The following is a 6,586-nucleotide window of genomic DNA, read 5'->3' on the forward strand; positions in this document are numbered from 1 at the left end:
CTTACCTATAACCCATCATATTATATGCATTATACACCGACGCAGCTAAGACTAGTTTACTCGCTAATTCTCTTTTTATTCCACGGTGTTCAGCTTACCTATAACCCATCATATTATATGCATTATACACCGACGCAGCTAAGACTAGTTTACTCGCTAGTTCTCTTTTTATTCCACGGTGTTCAGCTTACCTATAACCCATCATATTCCATGCATTATACACCGACGCAGCAGACTAGTTTACTCGCTAGTTCTTTTTTTTTTTTTTTTTTTTTTTTTTATCTTTTCTACTTTTCTTGTAAGTTTTGCGTTACTATTTTTGGTTGAGCGAGATTTTAATACATATATATATTTTTTTTTTTTTAAATGACATGGACAGTTATGCTACAAGTTTATTTCATGTCAAGTTTATCTGTACTGGATTATCTCATTTTGAAGTATAGCTAAAGCTGATTTTCTTGATAATAGATTATAATTGCGAAGCGGCGTTTTGGTCTATTATGCTTGGTGATTATTTGTGATGCCCTTTTCGATCTTTTCCCAGGGTATACGTATGATGAGGTCAGTACATGCTATAATATATAACCAATATTTCTTCTCTCGGAACTGAAAAATCACCTGTCATTAACCCATAACATCTCAAAGTATAAAGTGAGGGTATAAAACAAAATGAAATAATAATAATTCAAATCATAAAATTTTAATTTATTTTTGTTAATGTTCGATGTGTTGTTCCCATAGTTCTCGATGTTGTATGACATATAACCACTCGACTCGATCACTGATGTCTCACTCCAGGCGACCAAATTCATATATTTTTTTAGTTTTGAATTCGTCAAGTGACTTATAGCTAAAGGCTTATTGCGGCTCGTGAAAAAAAAACCCATTTCATTCTACTCATTTCTGGAAAAATGATTCGACTTTACGCAAAAAGAAAAAAACAAAATAAGAGCGGACTGTAACGCCTTGGTCTTGTGTTTCTCATTCACAAACATTAATTTCTCCACTTCTTATTTACGTATTTTTAGATATTTCTTTGACCAATACTAAGTTCAGAAATTATATATATAATGTTATGTAAATGTGCTCACATTTTTGATAGAATGGAGATATAAAAAATATCGTACTCACCACAGCTCTGGGATGATTTTAGCTCAGTTTCTTTTGCCTGCTCCGAATAGTCGAATACTACAATATGAAGAATAAGAACACGTCAAAGATAAGCCGCGGTTGGATACGCGCATGTCTGTTAGAGTCCCAGCGTGCTTTATCCCAGAATTAATAAGCAGCTTGAGGGGAAAAGATTATTAAGAGATCATGCGAATTCATCTACAGATATAGGTAAGCAAAACAAATTGTTGTATCTGATGGGCAAATCGGAATTTTGTCGGCATTGACTTTTTATCACGAAGAGCGATAATAAATCTTCTTTTCTCATTCCAATCTATATTATTAGCTAGGGTAAGTTCGTCAAGGTTAAAGCGTTGCGTCATCTCATGTGCAACCGAGCGCAACCGTTAAACAAAGAAATGATACTCTAGAGAATGGGAAGACATAAATGTTCATTATCAGAGAAGTCAACTTTGATAGTTATGGCACGGCTAACTCACAGATCAAACCCTGAAACAACCTCTGGGCTGATCTAAGTCAGGGCATGGCTAACTCACAGATCGAACCGTGAAACAACTTCTGGGCTGATCTAAGTCAGGGCAGGGCTAACTCACAGATCGAACCGTGAAACAACCTCTGGGCTGATTTAAGTCAGGGCACAGCTAACTCACAGATCGAAGCCTAAAACAACCTCTGGGCTGATCTAAGTCAGGGCATGACTAACTTGAAACAACCTCTGGGCGATCAAAGTCAGGGCATGGCTATCTCACAGATCGAACCCTGAAACAACCTCTGGGCTGATCGAACGTACAAACTGAAAATCTGTGAGTTTGCCCTGACCTGACTGTGTGAGCCTGCAAAGGTTTCAGAGAGGGCATCGATAAAACTTAAAGGTTTACTTTAAACGTTACGTTTGGATCTGCAGAGGGCCTCCGTAAAATGGTTGAAGCGATTAATAAGTTAAAACTGGAGATTAAAAAGCAAAACATCTCAGGCCTACAAACCCCCATAATGTCTTTGTTAGAGGAAAAGTCCGGATATTGCACACACAGTTTAACTAGCGATAAGATAATTGACGCTAAGCTGATCATCTTAGACACTTAGTTGGCTTATAATTCTTATATTAAAAGTCCATGGGGCTAACGGAAGCTTTGAAAAAAATAACAAGCTTGACAAGCCTAATTTCGAAAGAAATTGTCTGCAAACACCAACGTTTAATCCAATTCTTGTGAAACAATTAGAAAATAAAGACTTGCTATAAATATAACTGTTTTCGGGGGAAGAAATACATTTCATTTTATTGAAAAATAACGGACAGAATTTGCATCTAATAACTGTAATTTATTTTGCTAGTGTAGAATAAAAAAATAGTAAAATGTTTTCGTGTTATTGGCTGGTACGGTAAGGTTCATGTATAAGTTCATTCAGCTAGTTGATACCAAGCAATAGAATACTCTCTATTGATAAAACATGACGGGCAGCGTTTCATTCATTGTAGGTTGGTATTAAACAAGGTTGATTAGATTCATTCAGGTAATTGATCCCAAGGAATGGACTTCTTCGACGATACGTCGGCCATCTTGCCAGGGGACGAAACAAAACAAAGATGAAGGGAAATATATAGAGTTTTTTTTTTGTGTGTGTTTGTCTTTCTTTACTACGATTTTTATAAACATGTGAGCTCTGTGTTTCCGAGTTCTTGAATTTCATTCCGCTGATTGATACCAAGCAATAGAATACTCTCTGGTTGATAGCACATGACGGGCAGTGTTTGCCTGTCATTGTAAGCTGCTATTCAGATCCATGAGATTCATTCCGCTGATTAATACCAAGCAATAGAATAATCTCTGGTTGATAGCACATGACGGGCAGTGTTTGCCTGTCATTGTAAGCTGCTATTCAGATCCATGAGATTCATTCCGCTGATTGATACCAAGCAATAAAATACTCTCTGGTTGATAGCACATGACGGGCAGTGTTTTTCCCCCACATAAACAAGCAGTGACGTCATAGTGAAATAGGGCAATTCCCACTATGAATGTGATGCAACCGAGACTACTAAATCCTAAATCTATAGAGGCTTTGCACCATCACGTGATGGCAGCCATGACAGGCGGTTATAATTACCTCTCAGACAGAGCAGAAAAACGACAAGGCTGCTACTTTCGTAATTTTTTTCTTTCTCTCTCATTTCTGCTAAAAAACCGTTAGTGTTTCATTCGTGTCTCTTGTGCTTTAAATTTTTCACAAAATTCTGCTCAGAACCTCGAGCAATTCTACTTTGAGATATTACCGTTAGTTTTTGTGCTGATCAAAATATCATCTCTCCCAACATTGAGGGCGTTATATCTCAAATACGCATCCCTCAAATTTCCCTAAATTTTGATATTTTGTTAATCAGCCCCAAAAGAGCCTGTTTATGAAATATAAAGCTTATTAACGCATAAACGTCGAAAGTAGAACCCATTTTTCTGCCCTGTCTACCTCTCACTATTCTTTGTTTGCACATGACGACATAACCGAGTTAGCGAGTAAGCGTTGCAGTGCATTGTGGGCCTGTCTTTATGCATATCTTAAAACTCGCCATTCACCTGGTTAAAATTCACTAGACCGGAAATGTCGTCTATTGATAGCAACCCTCTAGCATTATGCATCGTGTTATACTACAGAGATATACACCCAAAGTTTTTTCATGAACCAATACTTTTTGATTGTAGCTATTTTTTTAACTATATTTTGACGGTGTTTTCTCAAGAGTGATAACTGATATGAACTAGACTAAGTAATTACTTATACTAGTCGAAGGCTGTATGATTTAATGTCTTATCTTTTTGAACTGTGACACAAATGAATTTTAGCTAAGTTGCCTGCGGACTCGGATACAGACGACTCATTTTTATCGTAAATGGATTTCCTGGTTAATGTGAGATTTTTTTCTAGAGCGAAAAAATTAAGATTTTCTCTTACAATACTTTCAGCGGTTTTCAAAAGGCAATTTAAAAAAATCAAATACTCTTGGATTCGGTTCGGAACCCCTAGATCTCAGTGTCAAGCGGAAGAATTTAAGATCAAAGTGGTTTATCTCACAAAATACAATAACAAAGTGAAGATATTCTTAGCGAGAAAAAAAGTTTTGGGTGACGTTAGTCTAAGTCAATATATATATTTTTAAGTTCTTGAAAATATACTAGATTTTGTCTTAATCACTTCTAATAAAGTGACATTTATCCAAGTTATCTTGGTGTCTACAATAGGACTTTGTAAGTTTTAAAATCCTTTGCCTCTTTAGTGCTTTTGGGTACAGGATTTTCTTTCATTATTTCTAATTCCTTTCCGGTAACAGCAACAAAGCGGCTGGCCGCCATTTTGGATTTTCGCTCGAGGTGCCATCGTGTGATAGTGTGAGTTTCTTGACCAATCAGCGCGCGAGATTTTCAATAATCACCTGTGTATTTTTACTAATTGTTTTTAATTACTTTTGTCAGATAGTATGAAATACTGACTGTCCGATCGACTGTGGTAGGCTGAAGTTAAGAACGAACTATCTTTTATTGATTATATTGGTAATTATGTTTTAAAACGAAGACTACTCGGAGTTGAACGTCCTGGGTAACGAGTAATATTCTTAGTGGTATTCAGAAGCATAAGAGATTAAGATGTGATTATATGTTAGCAAAGTAGGAAGAGAGGGAGTATGTTTTGAGCTCATGGGGAGAATTGAACTTAAGTCATGCATTACGAGGACAGAGGGAGGGAATATGACTCAACTGATGACTACTTGATATCGGCAAGAGATCTCAAAGCACAGGTTAGAAATATGGTAAAGGGTTGTTCCTTAAAACGTGATTTGACCGTTTCTATTTTTCGACAAACGTGGAATGGTTGTTGTTCATCAACACGTGAAACGTGATTTTTCATTTCAAGTTTCGTGAAACGTGATTCGTACCACCCCTTTACAAACCTGAACCCACATATGTTAATGGTGGGTAACGAGGGTGATGGGTAAGTTAGATTTTATAATTAAAGCCGGTGGGGATGGAATATGACTGAACACTTTCTTCTTGGTCACGTTTGTTGCAGCTGCTATGCAAATTAAAAACGGATTTATAACCAGCGACTAAAAACTAATTGTGCATTGGAGACTAAAAATTAGTAAGAGCTGGATATCTATGATGCATGTTTTTATCTTGGCCTTCGTATCTGACACGTGCACTATGTTTGAGTGCATTTCTGTTATCTATCGTACACACTAACTAAAGTAGCATTTTATGACTTTGTAATGTGATAAGAAGTCCTATGGTTTAGTTGCCCGGGAACTCTCTTTTGAAGTCTTTAATTACTGTACTATTCAGTCTGCACGATCCTAAGGGTTCTCTATCATGTCATGAACGGAAATAAATGGAATCCCAAATGCAGAGATGCTCTTGATAGCATATGTGACAAGAATAAAAGATACACGACTCATATTTCAAGTCTATAAACTCTTACATCCGTCAAGAGGTTTCCAGTACAGGAAGCCTTCAATCATTTCAGCCAGTACTATAGTTAGACTATGCTCTCTTTCAGTCAAATTATTTAACTTGAAACGACTTGTGTCAACAAGGGGAACAGGCCCGTAGCTAGGGTTGTGCAGGGGGTACGTTCGCACCTTTCAATCGAGAAAAAGTGTGATTTCTTTTGTATTTCCCTTTTTAGCCTCGCATCTAACATTATTTTGACAAGTGGCAGAAATTAGAAAAGGGTTTGATACTTTGGCACAGATTAATATTGACTACGACAGAAACGCTTTGGCTTCAGAGTCTTCAGACGGTCAAATATATTTTAGATCAGATATTCAAATATATTTTAATTAATTTATTAAATATTGAGAGCAGAAAGGTAGTTGCGAATTAAGAATATGGTTGAATGTTTACAATTTCAACCCTTTCTTAAAGGGAATTAAACTAGCAATAAATATTATTCATTATTTTCAACTAAGAAAACAGTTTAAACGCATGGGATCGCAACAAGGTTTTTCAACAGTTCTTAAAGTGAAACTTTATCTATCTAAGTTTTGAATCGTACCTTTTTGTGGGTGTTTGAGCTTGAAGAAATAGAGTTGGTTCCTGCGAATCTCCTGGAAGTTAAATAAATAGTTTTTTACGATGTTTGTAGTCGATCGAGTGTGGCTCCCTTTGAGAAAGCGGACGCGTCTGTTCATGATTAATATGGCGCGAAATGTTTTGTCATTTGATTGGTTGGAGATATAAGCATTGACTTAAATAATTGGCTCATTATGAAAGGATAAATAAACAATAAAACTGCCTTCAGCATGCGATGAAATAGATGGATGGATGAATTTATGGATGGACGGATTGATGGATACAATATTAAGCAGAAGCTGTATTTTCCAGGGTATAATACATTACCAATTAATAATATTCAGGTTCATTTATTTTCGCGGTTCAATTAATTTCAATCAAAAAAAAAAAAAAAA

General features: G+C 36.2%; 1 long non-coding RNA gene across 1 annotated transcript; it reads right to left on the bottom strand.

Moving 5' to 3' along the window:
- Positions 1 to 251: 251 nt before the first annotated feature.
- Positions 252 to 6,311, bottom strand: LOC148905426 (uncharacterized). The gene is made up of 2 exons (XR_016121756.1): positions 6,175 to 6,311; positions 252 to 1,188 (listed from the first exon to the last, which is right to left on the bottom strand). It is a non-coding gene; the product is annotated as an uncharacterized LOC148905426 (long non-coding RNA).
- Positions 6,312 to 6,586: the final 275 nt, after the last annotated feature.

This window comes from Actinia tenebrosa, unplaced genomic scaffold, assembly GCF_029948245.1.
Source record: "Actinia tenebrosa isolate PJP-AT-01 unplaced genomic scaffold, QUT_ActTen_1.0 PGA_scaffold7__59_contigs__length_16204524, whole genome shotgun sequence".
Lineage (NCBI taxonomy): Eukaryota > Metazoa > Cnidaria > Anthozoa > Actiniaria > Actiniidae > Actinia > Actinia tenebrosa.